At 43.6% G+C, this 24,259-nt stretch overlaps 1 protein-coding gene across 4 annotated transcripts in view; it reads right to left on the bottom strand.

Moving 5' to 3' along the window:
- Positions 1-24,259, bottom strand: part of LOC310782093 (uncharacterized protein) — a 576,458-nt gene that overhangs the window by 122,970 nt on the left and 429,229 nt on the right. Inside the window, exon 1 of one of the 4 annotated variants that reach the window (XM_083642772.1) lies at positions 2,847-2,884. The exons of the other annotated variants lie outside the window; for them this stretch is intronic. The gene's annotated coding sequence lies outside the window, so the exon portion shown is untranslated. Of the gene's footprint in view, positions 1-2,846; positions 2,885-24,259 lie in introns of those variants that run through there. 4 annotated transcript variants of the gene reach the window in all.

Genomic DNA, 24,259 nt, shown 5'->3' on the forward strand with positions numbered 1-24,259 from the left:
AGTTCAAACAATCATGTCTCTCCCTCTCTCTCTCTCTCTCTCTCTCTCTCTCTCTCTCTCTCTCTCTCTCTCTCTCTCTCTCTCTCTCTCTCTCTCTCTCTCTCTCTCTCTCTCTCTCTCTCTCTGTGTTCTCTCTGTGTCTATCTCTGTGTCTGTGGCCCTCTCTCTTTCCCTCTGTCTCTCTCCATCTCTCTTTTTCTGTGTGTGTGTGTGTGTGTGTGTGTGTGTGTGTGTGTGTGTGTGTGTGTGTGTGTGTGTGTGTGTGTGTGTGTGTGTGTATGTATGTCTGTGTGTGTGTGTGTTCAAGTTCAAGTTTATTTGGATCCCCATTAGCTACAGCAAAGCTGCAACTATTCTTCCAGGGGTCCACCAACAAAGATTTTACATGGTGACAATATGGTGACAATGCAATCTACATACATACTTACATCATAACACACAAACATACACTTAAAGTCGAGGTGAACCAGAACAGAATGCACTAGCATGAGCGTCGGAGACTGAAAACAAATTGAGAGGCGGACCATATACGTGTCGATGATTTGATTTGACAATTCTGTCGACTGGCTTTGGCATTGGTCAATCATGGCGTGTTCCACCCCCAAATCGAGTGGGATTCAGCATGTTGTCGTGCTACGCGAGTGGGATCCGCAGAGTAGCAGGCAGCCACCTGCTTCGTGCGGAGCGAGCAGACAATCCGATGCATGGGTGCTGCCCGCCCGCCTGGAATCTCCGACGGGCAACCCCTGACAACCACGCTCTCAAGCGCGCGCCATTTACGCTATTTCTGTAAATACGATATTCCTGGAATGCACGTTTTAACGAGCCAGTTACATTTCTTTGCATTCTTAGAGATTATAGTTTTTGTTTTTTGTTCATGTTTCATACAATTGGCCAAGTTAGTAGTTAGTTTATGGCATAGGAATTCTGTCAGATGACAGGCACTCGGCGCCATTTTCTACTTCATTTGGAAGAGAAAATTATACTGAAATGAAGATTTGATTGACAGCTGCATGTCGTGATATGATTGGTTGAAATGGGGTAGAAATTTGATAGTACTAGGTGACGTCAGCAAACTGTAGATTACTGTTATCAATGAAATCTTGAAAAATGAACTTTTCATGTGAAAAAGTGTGAAAAACTAAAGAAATTAGATTGTTGTGATTTTGTTTTGCATACATTATTAAATAGGTGCACTGCATACCCAGGTATTTGAACTAAAAGAAAAGAAAAGTCATTTTGGGTTCAGTTCAACTTTAAACATACATGATGTAACCTTACAAAACAAAAACCAACCTAAAAGCATACAAAACGCACATACAAACAAGACAAAAGCTCCTAGCAGATCAATTATATAATCGAGCATTTTCATTCATAGTTCAAAAAATTATTACAATCCAAATTCACACACTATCCATAATCCATAATACACACATCATAGCTATAATCTATCTTTAAGAATTGTCCACATTTCTTTTTAAGAGATGCAGTTTTACATCGTTTTTAATTGAAAATTGCTATTTTCTTGTGTGATATGCCTAGGGAAGTTCCATACTTGCATTCCTCTGTACATGACAGTTCGTTTCATTGCATTTGACCTGGCTTTTGGAAGTGTAAAACATCCTGTTGTGGCATGTCTGGTAGGGTAGTTGTGTCTGTTTGAACTGAGAGATACGTTTTTTAAAAGAATTGATGGAGTCTTTGTAACAAAAATATTTCTGATAAATACAAGCAATGAGTAAAGCAATCTATTTTTAACAAATAACCAAGATAGACCGCTGTGCATTGTAACAACATTTCTTCTATAGTCACAATGAAGCGGTATACGTGCCGCTTTGTTTTGTACCATTTGTAATTTTTTTTAGCTTATCCATCATTACATAGGACCATACCATAGGACAATAATCAAGATTGTACAGAATTAAAGCTTGAGTCACCCGTTTGATAGAATTAAATGACAGAAAATGTGCACATCTTTTAACAACAGAAACACCCCTTCCCATTTTAACAACTAATTTATCTATGTGTTTTGACCATGATAGTTTATCATCTAATGTAATTCCAAGGAGCTTAGTCTCCTGTACTTGGTTAATCGCCACCTTACTTATTGAAAGTTTCAAAACCGGATTACTACTGAGAGCATGATTTGAACCGAAAATGATGTGTTTAAAACCAGTTTATTTTTCTTTATCCATTCAATCACTGATTGTAACTCTGAATTTAACACTATTGTTAATTCATCGGCTGTGACCGCCGACGTGTATATTGTTGAATCGGCCTTATTTAAAACAAGTGGCAAATCATTTGTGAAAATGGTATAAAGCAAAGGCCCAAGGCAGCTTCCTTGGGGCACCCCACACTTTACTGCTTTAAGATCTGAAAAACAACCATTAAAGAAAACAATCTGTGTACGGTTTGTTAAATAATTTTGCATCCATGATCATGCTGTGTGAGAAAACCCTAACATTCCAGTTTTTTTAATAAAATTTCATGATCAATGATATCAAATGCAGCTGTAAAATCAAGCAGGACAGCGCCAACCATTTTCTAGTTTTCAATCTCTCTCAGCCAATCATCCGTCATTTGAGTTTAGAGCAGTTGCTGTTGAGAAACCTTCTCTGTATGCGTGTGTGTGTGTGTGTGTGTGTGTGTGTGTGTGTGTGTGTGTGTGTGTGTGTGTGTGTGTGTGTACGGTATCTCTCTCTCTCTCTCTCTCCCCTGTAACACTGCATTATTTAGCACAACAAACTGTAGCCTACATTTGAATATGATTGCAGTGCAGCCTGTTAAACAACTGACTGACAGACTTTACAGTTGAAGAAGAAGAATGTTGTAAAAACACTCACCCTGCCTCGTCCTCAGTCTGTTCCCTCCTCCTGCTGTGTGGAAAACTAAAATAGAGTGGGTCTGAACTAACTGCGACACAGTTTACTTTCACTTTAACTCAGCAGTTTGCTCCGCCTGTATGGAGAAGTGTTGTCGTGGCATTTGGTCTATTGCACTGGTTCTCAACCTGTGGTACGGGTACCACTGGTGGTCGGCTGCAGGGCTCCCTCCCTCCCTCCCCCCTGTCTGTAGAGCCTGATCATTTCTGAGGTGGTGATTATGGTGGAGCATACAGTGATATAATATTAAATCACTGCATACAATATTGAATTCTGGCACCACACTGTGGTGATACAGGGGTAGTACAACTCATCTCTGCTGCAGTGTGGAACGCTCTGTTTCTGTTTACATTCTAATCTAAATTCATTTTAACACTTCAGTGACTGCATAGTCATTTAAAGTAGGCTACAGATATAACCCTATGTGTAGCAGCATTTACCAACACATCTGATGTACTGTCCGTTAGTTCCTGCCTGATTAGGATGTTAAAGGGAAAAGAGTGTCATATCACTGCCCACTGAGCAGGTCAGGAACTGAACTGTACCAACACAGAAGCTAATACTGACACTCCTAGCTAGAAACAGCCTGCTCAGAAGTTACATTCACAAATAGAGCTGGATCAGCAAACAATAGACCTCACTATGTGGACTTGCTGCTCTTCACAGCTCCTTCTGATTGAACTTCCCCATTTTTCATTTTGGCCATTCCCTTTTTATCATTATTCATTTTGGATTGGAAAAATGCAAAATTAACATTGAAAAGCAATCCTCCAATCTTTTATTTTGTCTCTGCCGTTTACCCGCTGCAAACATGTTTCTATTGTCCCATCCCAGTCAACAAAATAACCCAAATTGCATCAAAACACATGTTTTTAACAGGTATATGATGTGATGGTGTCGTTATGAGATAGGGATACTATATACAGTCAATAGGCCTACACCTATCCAAATTACGCATGGGGAGAATTACAGCATGCCTCACGCAAACTGTATTACAGGGACTGCAAGACAAGAATCTGATTGATGTAACGCCCAGGCATTCCCAGGCCACACCTGTAATTGTTAAATGTTATTAGTCAATTATTGCAATTACCTATTTAAATTGCTATTGCATTACCAATGCTATTTTATTATATTCGGTCTGTGAGAAAGGTGGTATTTATTTGGCATAATTGACTTGTGGATTTGGGGAGGGGGTGGAAGAGTATGTGAGCAAGGCCATTTCTATCCAGGCCTGCAGATACGCCTGTGTGTGGGATTTTCATTGTTTTTTTTACCTTTGGCACAGTGTGCCCTTAGTTGTTTGCAGTGCTACATGACCTTTATCTACTTTGCAGTAGCCCAGGGCTATTCAACTAAATTGTTCAGGAGGCCACATTGTCAGAAACCTAAGGAGCCGGGGGCCGGACCATTCCCCAACCTATTAATCTCATTAGTCAAGTCAATCTCAGTGTCAAGTATGTACACTTGACACAATGCGCCACCACAATTTTCAAAACTTGTATTTCACTACACTGCAAAAGTGCTTAATTTCTGTGCAACAAAAGCTGTGTTAAAGGCCCAAAAGTAAACACATTTGAAACAAATCTAAGTATTCTACAACACATGTCAGCCATTTGAAATATAATTTGGTCAATTCTGACCTCTCTTAGCTACACCACAGCACTGAAATGTATAATCCATCAGGAAAGGAAAACAACTGTAAACATGATTTCTTGTTTATAACCTAGCACAGTATTAAATACAGAGTATCTCATGAAAAACTATTAATATTGCATCTTTTGTGTTTAGCTCCGTCTCACAGCATTGTAACATTGTAGTGCAACAAGAAAGAAAAACTACTGTAAACATTTTAACCGTATTTCTTGTTTAGAACCTAGCTAGCAACATCACACATCTCCCGAAAACCCATTTATAATGCATCTTTCTTGATTAGCTACATCACAGCGCCATCTCCTGAAAAATATTAATATTGCACCTTTCTTGTGGCTACATCACAGCATCTCCTGAAAGACATTTATAGTGGATCTGACTTGTTTAGCTCACTTTAGCTAGATCACATCTGAAAAACAACCAGTCGGGTGTAATAAGTAAATGAGGTTTAATTGTAAATATATATATATATATATATATATATATATATATATATAACTCATCCACGGGCCTGTCTGACTTGATTGGCGGGCCAGATGCGGCCCGCCAGCTGAATAGCCCTGCAGTAGCGAGTATCGAGTGATTCGGCTCATTTACAGTGTGCCCTTAACCGCTTGTGCTAAATTATTTTTTCCTACATTACAGTATTGAGGGATTTGATCCCCTTCCAGTGTGCCCTTAGCTGTCTGCAGTGCTAAATGATCTCCCCCCAGTAATCGGTGAGCCTGCCATTTAGTAGCCTAGTCACCGCTCTCAGACTGATTTTAATACTGTGTATCCTGGATATTAATTTGTGCTCTTGTAATAAAGTGTTAAATCTTTACTCGCCTCTGTAAACTATTGGGGATCGAAAAGTACCTGCTTATTGGTGACAATAACACAGTGAAAAGAAGGATAGTTGCTATCGCTAATGACCAAGAGAGGACGCTAACTGAACGACTTCGCAATTCCCCAGCCTATGCTTTGCAAATGGATGTCAGCACAGAAGGAAAACATGCCCATGCTTTGACATGTTTGTTACATGCAGGAGAAGGCTATCTGTGAGGATAGTTCATACTGTCTCCCTCCTGAACATGAGACTGCACTGCCATGGCAATGTATGATGTCCTCCACGGCTACATGGAGAAAAACAACATCCCATGGGAGCGTATGGTGGGATTTTGCACAGACGGGGCGACGAGCAGGCCTGCGGACGTTAATCATGGAGCTGTTTCTGCAGTCTGGACTCATTGCATGATTCACCGAGAGCAACTGGCATCAAAGGAACTGAGTGTGCCCATCACAGACGTATTGCAGCAGGTCATAAACATGGTCAACTACATCAAGCCACATCCACTGCGTGCACGTCTGTTTTGCAAAACCATGCAGCGATATGGGTTCTGAACACGACAATTTGCTCTTTCACACAGAGGCACGGTGGTTGTCGAGAGGTCGGGTGCTGGAGCGATTTTTCAAGCTGAGAAATGAACTGTCGACGTTCTTCATGGATGTGAAAAAAATCTGATTTTGTTGACTTTCTTTGTAACCAGCAAAAAATGTGGCTCCTTGCATATGTAACAGAGATCTTTGGAAAATTAATGAACTTAAAAGCATGCAGGGGGAAAAACAACATCATGCAGATGAGTAACCGTATTGATGGATTCAGGGGGAAACTCAGATTCTGGAGAAAAAGCCTTACAAGGCAGACTTCACACCTTTCCCCCAGCTGAGTATGTTTCTAACAGAGAACAGCATCAATGACCAGAGCTCCACAAAGATGATGTGCGAGCATCTGAAACACCTGGGAGAACACTTTGCCACGTACTTTCCAGACTTGGACATGTCACAGTTTGAATGGGTGTGGGACCCATTCCACTGTGATGCAGGCTCAGTGGACCTGCCGGCCACCGCTGTTGAACAGCTGATTGAACGGTCATGTGACAGAGCGCAACAGGGACTGCACTCATGACTGGAGACAGAGGGATTCTGGTTTGGAGCCAGCGAGGAGTATCCAGAGCTCTCACAGTGTGCCTTAAAAAAACCTTTGGTTCCATTTGCAAGCACATATTTGTGTGAAGCTGGATTTAGCGCTCTTGTTTGCATGAAGTCAATGTAGCGTTCACAACTGGATGTAACAGCAGATATGAGATCCGCTCTGTCTACTACACCACCCAACTTTGAAAGGCTGCAGCGAGATGCGCAAGCTCACCCTTCCCATTAAAGGGGATGAGTTAAGAGACACAACCAAACGCCAAAGACACACATGTACAAAATGCTGGCAGACAAATACACAGAGGTCATTGAAAGTGATTGAATTTATGTGTGCAAGAATAGAAATGTTGTAAGATGACCCTTGATCTCAAAATATGTCGTGTTGGGTCATTGAATTTGAGGGAATTGGGACTGGAAATTCCTTGAAAAGTAATTGATGGTGTTTAAGAATGTTTGTAGCCCACTTGGCTCCTCTCTTTTTCTCTTTATTAATTATTCTTCAATTTGAGTGATTGCATGTGAGCTTCTACAAAGGCTGCTATAATATTATTTCAGGGTGCAGTGTTGATACTTACCCAGTAACAGTAATTTGTGTGCAGTGTTGTAACAGTAATTCAAACAGAGAGACACATTTCTAGAATGACAATGATTTATTAGATGATTAGATACACGAGGTGGTACAGTCCCACCTGCAGAAATTAAAACTGGTGTTAAACACAGACAAAACAAAACTAATGATGTTTTCGAAAGCAGGTGAATTACCACTAAACCTCCCTACTATTTTGACTTCCCAGGGAAAGGAAATTGAATTAGTTCCTATTTATAAGTATTTGGGATTTCACATTGATCGTCAGTTGTCTTTTACGTTTCACATTAATAATCTGGTCTCTAAGCTCAAGCTGAAGTTAGGCTTTTATTTCAGAAACAAAGCCTGTTTTTCCTTTGGGGTTAGGAAATATCTTGTATCGTCAACCTTCCTGCCTCTGTTAGATTATGGTGATTTGTTGTACATGGGTGCTTCTGCCCAATGTTTAAAGTCACTAGACACTGTGTATCATAGTGCCTTGAGATTTGTCACTGGTTGTAAACGGCTTACCCACCATTGTACTTTGTATGAAAAAGTTGAATGGCCATCTCTGTATGTACGCATGCGTACACACTGGCTGAGTTTTATTTATAAAACTCTCCTTGGGCTTGTCCCATCTTATTTACGGACATATCTGTCCAGAAGCCACAGCCACTATGGCCTACGTTCACAGGATTATTTCCAGTTGACTGCTCTGCATCCTCGCACCAAGTGGGGAGAAAGAGCTTTTAAATACGCTGCCCCCTTAGCTTGGAATACCCTTCAGAAGGATTTAAAATTGCCAGAATTGGTCTCCCATGCTGAGTTTGGCGGGATCCTGAAGGACATGGAACGTGAGACCATTGGTCAATGTCTTTGCAACTAGATTTGTAGAATCACATTTTATATTATTGTATTGCTGTATTGTTGTATGTTTCTATGTACTGTTGACATGTTGTGCTGCCTTCTTGGCCAGGTCACCTTTGTGAAAGAGATCATTGATCTCAATGGGTTTTTTAACCTGGTTAAATAAAGGATAAATAAATAAATACATAAATAAATGAGCCTGTAGGCACATAAGATATATATTTTTGGCAATTAGACTCCATCATGACGTCAGCTTGATTATGACGTCATGATCAGCAGGGGTAGTGCAGCCAGGAATAGGAATGAATATCCCCCCGTGGAGTCTAGACCTGGTGGTGATGGAAGGTGAGGTCTTGAGGTCATTCTTCTGAACCTGAGACCTCGGAGAGGACTGGAGGAGAATGGGGTGGAGGAGGGTCGCAGGAACGCACTGAAAAGCAACAGACCACACAGAGAGAAAAAATGGGCTTTTAGCTATGCCAGCTAGACGATGATAGGCTGAATGGGAAGATGTGTCTTACTCTGATTGGTTTAATCTAAACGTTACCGGCCACAAACAGTGACGCTAGATAGAAGCGGGAAAAGGGGTGATTGATGACAGAGTGTTATGAATGAGTGGGCGTGACGATTAACTCATTGGCTGCCAGCCACTTCTGGAAAACGGATGCTCCCAGTGCCAGCCCTTTCAGAGCGTTTTCAGTGATTTCTCAAGACCCACAGAATATTGTGTGATATTACTATGTAAACACCGAACACCCCCAAAGAACGATGAGACTCTCTTGTATCATCAGCAAAAAAAAGTTTATTGATATCATTTTCCGTTCTTTAGTTATCAGCAGTAGAAGATAGGTTGGTTTCACCAAAAACAGACGTTTCAAACTAGAAGCTGAGATAATGAGCCTTTTGTGAAATGAAGCATTTCAAGCACATCACTGACTCTGAAGCTAATATTTTCTGATGTAGTGACACCTCAAAAATAATTTCCTTCAATAAAACAGCGAAAACAAAGGAATTTTGATGGCAAAATAATATTTTTTAGCTGCAACCAGCAGCGCTGGCCCCTGCGTGCGCAGACCCTACACCTTCTTGCTGGTCTTGATTTACTGCTGGTGGGCATCAGGTATTCCAGCTTGTGTTTGCCAATCTGTCCATCGAGCCTGCTGTCTGGGTCGGTGTTGTATGGTGCCCTGCGTGCCCCACCCCCCTCAACTGGAAACTCCTCCGTGGGAGTGTCTCTGGTGGCTCTCTGCTGCACGAATTTTCTGCTGCACGTTTCAAAGTGCGCTGCACCAAGCTCTATTTTCACAGCGCCCCGCCGTTTTTGTGCGATGGCTCCCAGCGCTTCCAGCTGAGAATAATTTATCTTTTCAGAAAGACGCTGGTGTCGGGTGCTCCTTTTCTGGCAACTAATCATGTGGAGGGGCTATCGCAGCGGAGACGGAGGGGCTCAATTGTGGGAGCAGATTGGCTGCTGTTCACGTTACAGCATGCATCGGTTTCCGTTTCCCCACGCTTCTTCTACTCTTTTTTCCTCATCTTTCTCTAATCCGGAGAGCACTGTCGCCACCTAATGGGTCCATAAAATAGCTTATACACCTTCAAAATCCCCCATACTTTTACAGGAGATGCATCAGGCTTTGATCCACGTCCCACCGTCAAAAAACGCAATTGACGTCTTTAGACGTCATTGGCACTCTACGTTACTATTTGAATTGACGTCTTTAGACGTCATTGGCACTCAATGAGTTAAAGGGTTTCTGCTAAGCGGGAAAGAAGTGAATGGAGACTGAAGGGATGAATGAGTTCCTCCTCAGAACACCTCCTGCTGACACGCCCTCGCGCGAACATAGCCTAATGTTGTCCCTCCTGGCTGCGCGGAGAGACCCGGCCGGCCGCCCAGAGCACACGGAGGCCGCTCCGTTGCTGTCCATGGTGCTGAAAGGCTTCCCGCGAGTTAACTTACTTTCGCGCTAGAGTACAGGGAGGCGGCGTCACAGCCAAAACAAGATCAGCTGTAATTGCTACCAATTTCAAAGTAATGCCCTGCAGCTGTTTGACAGCCTATTTAACGACCTGTCTTTTCAGAAAACATTGCTGATCGTAACACTATTCCATGGGAGAGCTGTGCTGCTGCTGCTCTGACCCGCTGTACCCCCGAGCCTCTGTCTGAGTGGACCCTGCCCTCAGGAGGATTTCCTGGACTGCCTCCTCGCCTTTAAAGACTCTTAGGGCTGTCTGATTCTCAAGTGAACGAGCTATATAGGTTTCTAGGTAAGAAGTTGTAATTAGGCTGTCTGAAACCAGTTTGATACATAAGTTCACTGAATTTGCAACCTTTCTAGGTACCTGGTTATGGATAATTTTTGAGGAACCATAGCATGCACACTTTGGTGGGTTAGGATATCCCATGATACCTTGCGACCCTTCCAAAACGATGAAGAAGAACGGAGCGAGCCCAAGCGAGCCCCTAAGGGCGACGCCCACAAAGTGAAACAATATTGGCTAAATAACAAACATCTGTCACTTTCTTTTTGTTTTTATTCTAGAATAGTCAATAACGTCAACCGTTACTTAATTTCAGTGCAGTCTGATGTTTGTACAGTGTCAAGAACGTCACTTTTGAACAATAGTAGGAAGCATCTTACCTGACTCTGTTGTGGACAGCAGTCAGCTAGTTAGGCTGCTAGCTAACGTTACGTTAGTTTAGAAAACCTGCTCCGCGTGCCCCAAAGCAGGACTTACACTGTACAGCCAGGAGGATAGCAGCATGGCAGAACTTCAAGGGTAAGTGGAGTTCGTTTTAACCGTGCTTTATTAAATGACAAGCTGTCATTGCTTAAGTAACGTTACCAATTTGTTTGTCAAATGCAACGTTCTCGTTAGCTTGGTTTCACACTTTTAATTTGAAGGCCGAAACCGGACATGGTGTGATGGTAGATAGAATTGACACTGGTCTGTCAATTTTATCATTTCATACGTACCATTTCCCTTTTTCGCCTTCAAATTAAAAGTGTAAAAACAATGAAATGTTCGCCTGTGAACTGTGAAGCCTCAACCTGTTTGGATTATAATAACGTTAGAGAAAACAGCCATCAGCCATGCAGTTCTATACTAATTTATGGCCAAATGCTTTGGGAAACAACTTGATCAAGCTTGGTCAGAAAAGGTCTGTCTATTCAATGGAAACAGCACCAGTGCGACCTGTCGCATGCGATGCTACCTTCAAGAATGAGGACGTCTGAAAGAAGTTATTTTTCATCCACCTATATTAAAATTAGTTACCTAATTAATCAAGTATAGTTAGGTAGTTAGGTGATAGGAGCTCACTTGAGTTACAGACAGACCCTTAGTTCCCTGCCCTGAGGAGGATTTCCTGGCCTGCCTCCTCGCCTTTAAAGACTCTTAGTTCCCTGCCCTCGGAGGATTTCCCTGGACTGCTTCCTCAATTTGGATTGAAATACTTTTTAGTTATTGTCGGCCTCCCGACCTGTTTTTAGTTCCTCAGTTTTGACCTTTTGGTCCTGTCTTTGTTTACAACTCTTTTTGAAAGTCAGTAAAAGACTTAAACTTCATCTGTGTCTGTCCTCTCTGCACTTGGGTCCAAAACGTCAGCCTTACACCCTGACCTTGTACATATTCTGTAAACAGCAAATTTAGGCTACTTCACATAGCTGACAAGTCTGTTTATACTCTGTTAATACTGGTTATCTGTTAATACTATCTATATCTGTTAATATCTGAATCCTTTTATAATATTTTATAATCTCTTTAGATCCTTTATATCTTATTTGTTTATGTCTTGTATATTTGTTCTTATCAATGTTAGTTGAGCACCAACCACACCAAGACAAATTCCTAGTATGTGAAAACATACCTTGGCAAATAAAAATTATTCTGATTCTGATTTTGCACGGACATGCCTGGGCCACGCCTACACCTGTGTCTGGCTTAGATCCCAGCGCAAAACTGGACGGTGGAGGCAGACGGTAGCATAAGACGCAGGGAAGATGACATAAGAGGTGCGCAAACTGCAAACAATAGCGCCTGTACGACGATAGGGCGGTGTCCACCCGCTATGCCGACCACCCGCAATGCCGACCTTAGGTTTAGGCGTGGGGGGTGGGAGAGGTTAGGTTTTGGGTTAGGGTCTGGGGGAGGTTAGGTTTAGGCGTGGGGGTGGGAGAGGTTAGGTTTTGGGTTAGGGTCTGGGGGAGGTTAGGTTTGGCGTGGGGGCTGGGAGAGGTTAGCTCCACCGACACGCTGCACGCCGCCTCGCTCAGCTGGTTCTGCTTGTGGGCTATCGGCATTGCGACCTGTTGGCACATAGACGCGGCACCGATAGGGCCCATAGTATCTTTTTTTTTTTTTTTTTTTCCCCCCCGATTTTTTATCCCATTTTATCCCCCATTAGTGCTCATTTGATTTCTCAATCCTGGTTGCTACTCCATCCTCTGCCGATCTGGGGAGAGCCGAGACTGGCTCCATGCTTCCTCCGAGACATGGGCAGTCAGTCAGCCGCTTCTTTTCACCTGACAGAGGAAGCTTCACCGGTAGGACATAGCACGTGGGAGGTTCACGCTATTCCAACCAGTTCCCCTCCCTCTGAACAGGCGCCCTTAACGACCAGAGGAGGAACCACATTAGCAACCAGGATATTGCATGTTTTTGTGAAGGGGGTTCCTATATGAAGGAAACCCCCGGGAGGCACGGGGAGAACATGCAATCTCCACACAGAAAGGCCCTTTTGCCGACCCCACCCGGGCGGTGGGCACTCGAGGACATGCGGACGGGCACGCATTCCTTCAGCGTTCACCTCGTCCCCAGGTGGGAATCGAACCCACGACCTTCGAGCTGTGAGGCGATAGTGCTTACCACTGCACCACCGTACCTCCCTGGGCCCATAGTGTCTTGATACTCTACTGTAGCATTTGATGTGAGGGTTTCCATTCAATTCAAGGATTGTTCAAGTTTTGAAAACATGATAGGCTGCCTTCTTTTTCAGCAGACACAGACTGAAATGTTGTTTGATCATCAAACAATGTTGTTCTCACGGTCCCCTATACTGTCAATAACGACTCATGTATTCGCACTCTGCAAGGTGCGCATGTAACAGGGTTGTTATAGTTTGTTGAAGTTCGACAAAATTCTTTATTATTTTTTGCAGGTTTATTATTTTCTTTGGTTTTACATTTTGTTCATCTATGCAAAGTTTCTCTTTTTATTTGTTGCACTGAGCGCCCTCTTGTGTACGGCAACCATTTTAGGGCATCCTCGTCAGTCAGAGTAGGCTATAGGCTATCGTTCCTCACTCTAAGCGTTGTCAGTTGTCATGTCTCCTATAGTAAACCGTCGAGTGTGCTCTGAAACACCTTCAGTCCTCACACGAAAACGCTGTCATTCCTCCTGCCTCACTTATCACTCAAACTAGCTGTCAGGCATCACTCCTCAGTCATCACGTCTCACACAAAAACGTTGTCGATCCTCCTGCAGACTAGTTGTCAGACATCACTCAAACTAGCTGTCAGGCATCACGCCTCACGTCTCACACAAACGTTGTCGATCCTCCTGCAGACTAGTTGTCAGACATCACTCAAACTAGCTGTCAGTCATCACATGAAAACGCTGTCATTCGTTGTTTTTGGTTGTTCTTCCGTGAAATGAAATGAGCAACAATTTCTTACAACTTCACTTTCGGTTGAGTGATTTTGCCTTCAAAATAAAAGCGTTTTTTTTTTTTTTTACAATAGATTAAAGTAGTAATCCATGAGACGCAACAGAATTAACATAGTAACACTAGAGTTACATCTAGTTTAATCTTTGATTATTAAACTAGATGTTCCTCTTAGTGTTACGATGTTAATTCTGTTGCGTCTCATGGATTACTGCTTTAATCTATTGTAAATTAAAAAAAAACACGCTTTTATTTTGAAGGCAAAATCACTCAACCGAAAGTGAAGTTGTAAGAAATTGTTGCTCATTTCATTTCACGGAAGAACAACCAAAAACAACGAATGACAGCGTTTTCATGTGATGACTGACAGCTAGTTTGAGTGATGTCTGACAACTAGTCTGCAGGAGGATCGACAACGTTTTTGTGTGAGACGTGATGACTGAGGAGTGATGCCTGACAACTAGTTTGAGTGATAAGTGAGGCAGGAGGAATGACAGCGTTTTCGTGTGAGGACTGAAGGTGTTTCAGAGCACACTCGACGGTTTACTATAGGAGACATGACAACTGACAACGCTTAGAGTGAGGAACGATAGCCTATACTCTGACTGACGAGGATGCCCTAAAATGGTTGCCGTACTTGTGGCTTGTGGTGGATGGTGGTAAACATAGCATTCCGGAAGTCATCGGCCTGTCTGATTCTCAAGTGAACGAGCAATATAGGTGGTATTTCTAGGTAAGAAGTTGTAATTAGGCTGTCTGAAACCAGTTTGATACATAAGTTCACTGAATTTGCAACCTTTCTAGGTACCTGGTTATGGATAATTTTCGAGGAACCATACCATGCACACTTTGGTGGGTTAGGGTATCCCATGATACCTTGCGACCCTTACAACCGACGAAGAAGAACGAAGCGAGCCCCTAATGGCGACGCCCACAAAGCCGACCGCATCAGAAAAAAGTGAAACAATGTTGGCTAAATAACAAACATATTTCACTTTCTTTTCGTTTTTATTCTAGGATAGACAATAATGTCAGCCTTTACTTAAATTTAGTGCAGTCAGATGTTTGTACAGTGTCAGGAAAGTCACTTTTGAACAATAGTAGGAAGGACCTTACCTGATGGTGTTCTGGACAGCAGCCGCTAGTTAGGTTGCTAATATAATTAGCGTTAGAGAACTCACTCCGCCCGCCCCAAAGCAGGACTACACAGCCAGGATGATAGCACCATTGCAAACCTTCAAGTGTAAGTGGAGTTCGTTTTAACTGTGCTGTATTAAAAGATAAGCTGTCATTACTTCCCATTTGTAGCGTTTGTAACATTCTCGTTAGCTGGGTTTTACTCTTTTAATTTGAAGGCAGAAAGGGGAAATGGTGGATTCGTAGATTGAATTGACACTGGTCTGTCAATTCTATCAGTTCATATGTACCATTTCCCTTTTTCACCTTCAAACTAAAAGTGTTCACGGTAGCCTGTGAAGCCTTGACCTTTCTGGATTATAAAAGTAGTATAACGTTAGAGAAAACAGCCCCCAGCCATGAAGTTTTATACAAATTTATTGCCAAATGCTTTGTGATTCAACTTGATCAATCTTGGTCAGAAAAAATCTTGTATATTCAATGGAAACAGCACCAGTGCTACCTGTCACTTGCAATGCTACCTTCAAGCATGAGGACGTCTGAAACTAGTTATTTTTCATCCACCTAAATTAGTTACCTAATCAAGTATCTAGTTAGGTAGCTAGGTGATAGGAGCTCACTTGAGTTACAGACAGACCCATCAGCTTGCCCCCTTTGCTTGCTGACGTCTTTACCTATGGTACGTACTGAAACTGTGGCTTTTGTCAAATGCTAAGTTATAAATCTAACTTCACTCAAATCAAAGTAGGAAGTGACATGACTAGTCTGGTCACGCTATGTGACTGTCTGTAAGTTGCAGTTCCACCGTCAATTCTGTTGTTTTGATCTAGTGAAGTCTGTTAGCTTGTGTAGTGGTTAGCTGCTGGGTGTCATGCCCTGTTGTTCTAACGAAGTAGCCTATTGGGCAACTAATGCAACATGGCGATTGCTTCAGTGTGTTGATTCGTGTGTAAACAAACACACATTTGTGTGTTTGTTTACAGGTATGTTTGCACTATTTTATGAACACTGTTAAAACTTTGCATGTAATTATTTTGTTTATTATTTTTTTTCATATACAGTACATCTAGAAAAAATGGGTTATGTGAGAACACAGAACACATATTTGTATGTTTTTATTTGTAGACGTCTTATTTTATTTTGTAAAAAACTATACGATCACTATGTGAGAGAGTTGTACCCCTTTGCTTGCTGACGTCTTCACCTGTGGGGCATGGAGCTGTGTGTATAAATGTCTGTCATCACCATCCACATCCGTGTGTTTGTTTACAGCTCGGCTGGAAAATAAATGCCGTGAACCTGAGAGAAGTTGTTGCGTAGTCCTTCGGTCTGCTGTGGGTGAACCAGAAGGAGGGGTTACACGCAGATCGAAACTGTCAGTTCATACAAGTACCTCGGGATTGGGCTAGACACTAAACTGTCCTTCCAGACCCATGTGGAACACCTCACCAAGAAACTGAGGTGGAATTGGTTTTCTTTATAGGAATAAGTCCTGTCTCTCACTGTGTGTTAGAAAGTCCATTGTACAGTCACAGATAATGTCTGTTTTTGATTATGGCGACATTGTATATATGCATGCCACACCTACCTTCTTGAAGCCGCAGCCGCTTGATGCGGTGTATCATAGTGCCCTGCGCTTTATAACAAGCGATAGATTTCTCACGCACAGATGTGTCTTGTTTGAAAAGGTGGGCTGGCCCACTTTGTGTACTCGAAGGGAGCAACACTGTCTTTATTTATTTATAAAGCCCTGATTGGGGAACTTCCCCAGAGTTTCAATGACACAAATTATCAAACTCGCTCACACTCATATATCAGATTGTTTGTTCCTCGTACGAGGACTGAATTAGGTAAGAGTGCTTTTTCTTTTTATGCGGCTGACAAATGGAACTTGCTACAGAACACTTTACAACTGAATCAGCTGATCCCTCTGGGATCTTTCAGAATGCTCCTCGAGGACACTTTGCATAAAAAATGCTGTTGTTTTATATGACTTGTTTTGTACCTCCCTGTTTTTCTATTTTGTCTATTTTCATCTGTCTGTTACCTGTAACTGCTGTAAATGTCTTCATTGTAACAGGGCTCCCTTGAAAATTAGAGCTTGCTCTCAAGGGCTTTCCCTGTATAAATAAAGGTTAAATAAAATAAAGAAATAAAATAAATCTACCATTAACCTATTTTCTAATGTCTTTGCCATTTGCTTGACTAGTCACAAAAATATCATCATCACTGTCTGATGCATAAAATGATGAAATGCCAGGCCAAGTCGGTGGTTAAGCCGATCTGCGGTGGTAAACAGGAAGTAGCAGTGGCTCCTCTGAGGCGGTTGTCATGGTAACCAGGAAGTAGCAGTGGCTCCTCCCAGGTGGGGGCAAGAGAGGCGGTTACATGGCCAACCACTGAGATTTTCGGTGGATTGTAGAAACATACAATGGTGACAGGCTGTATACAAACATGCATAGGCTACATCATAAAATATATCCACACATACTGTATACACACTTTCATGAGGGCGGAGGTGTAGCTGGGCAGCACTTCTCTTCCTTTCTCTGTCTGCTTGTCTCCCTCTTCTCTCACACCTAGCGGCAGCTTAATTAGATGGCAATCAACTGGTGATGATCTACTGGGCTTATACACTTCCTGGCAAGCAAGGATCTTTGTCAGATCATTAAACCACTATTGGGGACATGACCCAGTAGTTCATGACTCAGCAGCCAGTCCAAGCCAGCCAGCAGACTCAAACCGGTAACATCAAGTCTCAACTCCCGACCGCCAGCGGGCCGGGTGCTTCCTGTTTGACGCCGCCACAGCCCTGTTCTTATCTCTCACTATTTGCACCTCTCAGCCTCAGAGCCCATGTGACTGATCCTCCAATAAAGATCACTGAACCTTGCCTTGTCTGAAGTCTCCTGTCTGACAATATTTCTTATTGTTACTTATCATTTTGTCCAGAATTCTATGTTTGTTTTAGGCAAATAGATAACAGTCAAACTATGATCAAAACATTCTTCTACATTCTGTAAGTTCCAAATGAACTGAATGAAGAATGAATGTTTTGTTCATAGTAACTGTGTTATCTTCTTGTAAATTATATAATGCTGAAGTTTAACAATTAATCAATTTGCTGGGGACCCCCTGGAACCCCCTCAAGGACTGCTGGTGGTCCCCGGACCCCACGTTGAGAACCACTGCTTTACACTATGCCACTGCTTACTGCCCTATGTCAGCCTCTATTCCCTTTATTTGAAACACGGATCCAATGTCTTACTGATCTGCAATAATTGTATTGTATTTTCTGCAATCAGACAAATAAAAAAATATGACAAACATGTATTGTTTTGTTTGCTGGAATGGAGAGGAAGGAAGCAGCAATGCTCTAAATAAGTGAATGTGAAATGTGGTTTTTCTCAGCAGCTCTGAGTCTCTTCCTGCACAGAGGTTTTTCACAGGAAGTGAACAGTTTGTTGTCAGAGCAGAGAGACAGTGACTGAGCTGAGGTGAGGATGGGGCCCGTGTTATTCTGTAAGTATAACTTTTTGTTTTTGAATCATACAGAGTAACAAAAATATTGTGGTGAAAAGAATGTAGCATCAGTGGTTTGTCTAAGTCTCTTTCTTTCTTTCTTTCTTTCTTTCTTTCATTCTTTCTTTCGTTCTTTCTGAGTTTGAATAGAGTCTTGTAGGTGTAACCAATAATGCCGACTGTGCTATCCAAGCATGTGCCATTGATGAAACTAAAGGGGCCCTATCTTCATACGGGCGATCCCCACCTAACGGGAGCATATTGTAATGATTTATACAGAAATGTAACCGTTTAAAAGTGATATAATTGTCTGGGTAGACGTGACCTCCCTGATTTCTAAGTTAAACCAGCCCCGAAATATGTTGGGGATGCAATTCTCGGCGGGGATGCGGAAACATTCACGGCACGTGTCGCAGGCGCAAATTAGAGCCGTGCCAAAATCATCTGCGCCCCAAAATGCCTGCGCAAAGGGGATTTGGGCGGTCTTAACTACCAGAATGTGGTGCCAACGACCTTCCGGGTTATGAAGGTAAATAGCCTATGTGCATTGTCCAACAAGTTTTCTCAATTAATTTCCCTCTTTGTGATGTGATAAAAGTTTCTCAGTGAGTTGCCTCACTGAATTATCTGCTAATACCTAATTTTAGCAGCAGAATTTGATGTCCTGGTGTGGCAAGGCTGTGCGTATTGACATATCCAAAAGGAATTTTACTTTGCACTGCGCTGCACTGCACGGATATTATTGTGCGCTCCCACCGCAGCGAGGTATTTAGCGCGTAAGAGGTCCTTTTCGAAGCTCTTAGCGCAAAGTAATTGCACGCTGCTGACGATAGGATAATGCCATCTAACCCCACATTTTAGCGCTGAAACGCCTGCTTTGGCATGTGGCACGCCTATGCCCAGTACAATTATAACAGGCATGTGCTTGTGCCCGCCCCCAATTTGCATTGCGCACAGCGTTAAACGAGCGCAAACGCTAAATTACTGCTTTTGGGAAGATAGGGCCCAAGCTGTTTTGCCTTTGTTGATTGTCATGTTGACAGTTTGAGAGTGTCTGATGAGGTATCCATCTTTATTTTAGTGCTGACTACACTCTTCTACCATGGCTCAAGGTGATGACAGAATTTTCTCTATTCTCTTTATATATTCATTCACTCAAAGTGAATCTCCACCCATTATTGTTTATTGTTTCCTCTTTCTATCCCCATTTTTCCATACTTTCACTGTATGTTTCTGCGCAACATACAGTATGACTGGATTTTAATCTTAACAGTGTAAGGATCTTTTGGATTAAGATCGCTAGGTTACTAACCATTGCATGTGCTCGGTTAGCCGGCTCGCTAGTTGCTTGCCTTATTGGCGGGTTAGCAAGCTATCCCCTGTTGCTAGTTGGGCTGTGTCACGAACCCGCCCTCCTTAGACATGGACAGGGCAGAGCCATTAAGACGGTGCACTCTGTGTCAGGCCGAGATGGCGACAGACGATCCGCATGATCAATGCAAGCTTGCTCGCGGCTTGAGCACGCTGAGCCAACACGTTCACCGGCCCCCGCTTCAGTCAAAGTGTGCTGCGCTTCCCATCAGTGGGTTTGCTATCTTAAGCTTCCCTTGTGTCCTCCCCACCTAGCTTTAATATGGAAAAGGGCAGAGCCACTTTGACCGTGAGCTCAGTGCGGTGCGGCCTTGGCTCCAGATGATTACCATCTGTGTTATGTTGTGTACGCTGCTAACAGTTATTTAGCTCAGAGCAAACATCGCTCCTCCGCTACCTTGTGTACTAACCCCGCTGTTGCATCGGCTATTGTCGGGCTGGGCTGCTAAGACTGCCACCTCATTGAGTTAGTTAGCTCTGCTGGCTTATTGGTAGTGCTGCTAGTTCTAGCCGCTTGCACGTGGGGTTCAAAATGGTGCCGCGTCTATGTGCCGACAGGCCGCAGTGCCGACAGGTCGCAATGCCGATAGCCCACAAGCAGAACCAGCTGAGCGAGGCGTGCGGCGTGGTGGAGCTAACCTCTCCCAGCCCCCACGCCAAACCTAACCTCCCCCCATGCCTAAACCTAACCTCCCCCAGACCCTAACCCAAAACCTAACCTCTCCCAGCCCCCACGCCAAACCTAACCTTCCCCCATGCCATGCCTAAACCTAACCTCCCCCAGACCCTAACCCAAAACCTAACCTCTCCCACCCCCACGCCTAAACCTAAGGTCGGCATTGCGGGTGGTCGGCATAGCGGGTGGTCGGCATCGCGGGTGGACCCCGTTCAAAATGGGGAGAGGGAGATGTTAGGGGTCCGCTTGCCACGGCTCGGATGGCCTGAAACATGGCGGCCTGGGTATGTTAGCCACCACAGAGTTGCTTAGCGGCTTGCTTGTTAAGTAGCTTACGCCACGAGCTGCACAGCACCTCATTGGTCATTGTTATGCTGAAATACGCCAGTGGCCGCATCGCACCCCACTGGCTGGTGTCACGGGTTGGTCTTACCTAGCCGTTCTGCTTGTTACCAGGGTATTGCTGGTTGCTTGCATCCCGCTTAGCTTGTTGCTATGATTGCCATGGTGCCTAGTAGTAGTAGTAGTAAACGGTTTTTATTTGGTTAAGAGTAATAATGTACTAGACAAGTTGAATTGGTAGTACATTTTACAATGCTTAAAATACACAAAACACAAATAATAATTGAAACAGGATCTCCAAAAAATGAACAGACTATGCCTAATGACATCGCTAATCTAATACATAATCAAATACAACAACAATAAATCAGACACACAAAGGCATTACAGCAGCGATTCATTGTTTAGGAGTCTGGTCATGTAGGGGATCACACTTTTTCTGTACCGCTCCGTTCTACATCGGACCAAGTCCAGCTGTTTTGCAGAACGTGTCTGGCGGTGGCTAATAGCTGAACGTTCAGGTGGAAGCCAGCTGCGGTATTGATGGGAGTCACAGAGCGATGAGACAAAGTTCCGTGTGAGATCTTCGCGCCGTGAGCTGAGGGTAGGAAGCCCAAGGCGGTCACATGCTTCACTGTATGAAGTTAATTCACGACCCAGAATGATACGCACAGCTCTTCTTTGGACCTTTTCAATGGACTTAGATTGAGATGCTGTGAAGCCGGAATGCCACACAGGGGCGGCGTACTCCAGGGTGGGTCGGATATAGGCTGTAAAAATGGAGCTCAGATCATCTAGGGCAGTGATCCTCACTATTTTCTCCATGAGAGCCACACTAGCCGGTCAAAGTCAGGAGGAGAGCCACTTTTACCGCAAAACCACACAGTAAGCGCTTGATTTAGTTTTTAGTTTATTCAATGATAAAACCAATGATAGAAATGTTAGAAACTATTATAAAAATCATAAAAACATTCAGACTGACTTTATAAAAAAAAAAGTAATATATATATATATATATATATATATATATATATATATATATATATATATATATATATATAAGCAATATAGCATGAGAGCCAGTGTGTTGTGGCATATATATCCCGCTGATCAGCTGTTATCCCACGAGGCCCCACTCATGGGATAACGAGTGGGATGTCAGCAACTGATGTTGCTGACATCAGTTCTTCCTTCCCCCCCCCAGTCATTCATACCACTCCTTGCTCTGACCCAAATCCACTGCCTCCTACTTCCGTCATTTCTTCCTTCTCTCCTCTCTCACCTGAAGAAGTCCTTAAAATCATAAAATCGTGCCACCTCCTGCCCCCTAGATCCCATCCCTTCTACTCTCCTCCAATCCATCTCCCCTGACATATCTCTGTTTCTCACTTCCCTTATCAACTCCTCCCTGTCCTCTGGTGTTTTTCCGGCTGCCCTAAAAACGGCTAGGGTAAAACCACTCCTCAAGAAACCATCCCCCGATCCCACTGTCATCAATAACTACCCTACCGTCTCCCTCCTGTCTTTCATCTAAAAAACTCTCGAAAGAGCAGTATCTGATCAACTCTCTTCCCACCTCTCCCGAAATAATCTCTCTGACCCCCTCCAATCTGGCTTCAAACCTGCACACTCCACTGAAACCGCTCTCCTCTCTGTCACCGAAGCCCTCCACTCTGCCAAATCTTCATCACTTTCTTCAGTACTTATACTTCTCGATCTCTCCGCAGCCTTCGATACTGTCAACCATCAAATCCTCCTCTCCACGCTCTCTGACCTGGGAATCACTGGCACCGCACTATGCTGGTTTTCCTCCTACCTGCCTGACCGCACATTTCAAGTCCTCTGGCGAGAAACTCTTTCACAGCCCTGCACTCTCACCACCGGTGTCCCCCAAGGTTCAGTCTTAGGTCCATTTCTCTTCCTTCTTTACATGCATTCCCTTGGCCATATAATATCATCCCGCGGTTTCACCTATCACTCCTACGCCGACGACACCCAGCTTTACATTTCATTCCCTCCCTCTGACACACATATCAAATCACGCATCTCCTCCTGCCTCAGTGACATCTGTGAGTGGATGTCTGCTCACCATCTAAAACTCAACCTTTCAAAAACTGAACTCCTCCTCATCCCCAGTAAAGACTGCCCTCTGACCGACCTTTCCATCTCCATCAACAACACCACTGTAGTCCCCTCCCCATCTGCCGAGAACCTTGGAGTAATCATTGACAGCCATCTTTCCTTCTCCAATTTCATTGCAGCAACGGCACGTTTCTGTAGGTTCTCCCTCTATAATATTCGCAAAATTTGCCCGTTTTTAACCATAGCCACAACTCAACTTCTCGTCCAAGCACTTGTCATATCTCGCCTTGATTACTGCAATGTCCTCCTCACCGGCCTCCCTGCCTCCGCTACTCATCACCTTCAGCTCATCCAGAACGCTGCAGCCCACCTGATCTTTAATCAACCTAAATTCTCCCATGTCACTCCCCTTTTCCGTGACCTTCATTGGCTACCCATCTCAGCACGCATCAAATTCAAAACTTTAGTACTGACCTTCAAGGCAGTTCACTCCACAGCTCCTCCATATAAACAATCCATGATCAAATTCCAAACCCCCCACCGTTCCCTCCGCCCCTCCACCAGTGCAGGCCATCTTGCCCCTCCGCCGCTTCATGGATCATATCGCTGCACCTCATGACTGTTCCCACACCTTGCACCAAAATGGAGGAACAAACTCTCCCCCGCAATCAGAACCACTGAAACATTACCCTCTTTCCGCAAAAAACTAAAAACACATATTTTTAGATCCCATCTGATTCCCCCTGACTGATCTCCTCATGCACCACCTATTCACTGTTTTTAAACACTGAACTGTATACACTTGATATTTTGTTTCATCTGATTGTGTTATGAATCTGTTCTTATTATTGCTGTCTATACATATTGTTTGCTGCTGTTTTTTTTACTGTTTTTCTATCTGTTTTTATTGCTGTGCTGTACATAATCTCTGTACGTCGCTTTGGATAAAAGCGTCTGCTAAATGCCAATAAAGTAAATATGGAGTGACAGCTTGGAATAGATATAAAATTGAGCAAGTCGGACAACTTTTCTAACCATCATGCAACGGGGCAAGCAAGGCGCTGGTCGAATCTGCGCAGAACTTGCTCATTTCAAACGAGCCTATTGACATTGGACATGGAGGAGCACGCTGCACAGAGCAGCTCAAGTCCACCTTTGGAAGGGGGGGGGGGGGCGGTGTCTCCACCTCTCAGACCATGCAATATCCATGATGACCACTTGACAGAACTCACCTGTAAAAATGGGCCGGCCCATCTCTCTTCCCAGTGTGTTTTGGTCTGACCTGACTGACAGCGTACTTTGGATGCATTGAGGGAATAAATTAACGTGCGGTCAGACCGGCCCAGAGCGGCCCAAAATCACAGCAGCCCTTCTGGCATTTGCCAGAATTACCAGATGGCCAGTCTGCATACACAGCCACGCCACCACCTGTTTTGCCAGCTCGTGGTTGCGAGTAGGTGTTAAATCCATCAATGCCGGAAGCCTCTGTTGGCATATTGTCTTTGAACCACGTCTCA

This window comes from Poromitra crassiceps, assembly GCF_964638095.1.
Source record: "Poromitra crassiceps genome assembly, chromosome: 9".
NCBI lineage: Eukaryota > Metazoa > Chordata > Actinopteri > Beryciformes > Melamphaidae > Poromitra > Poromitra crassiceps.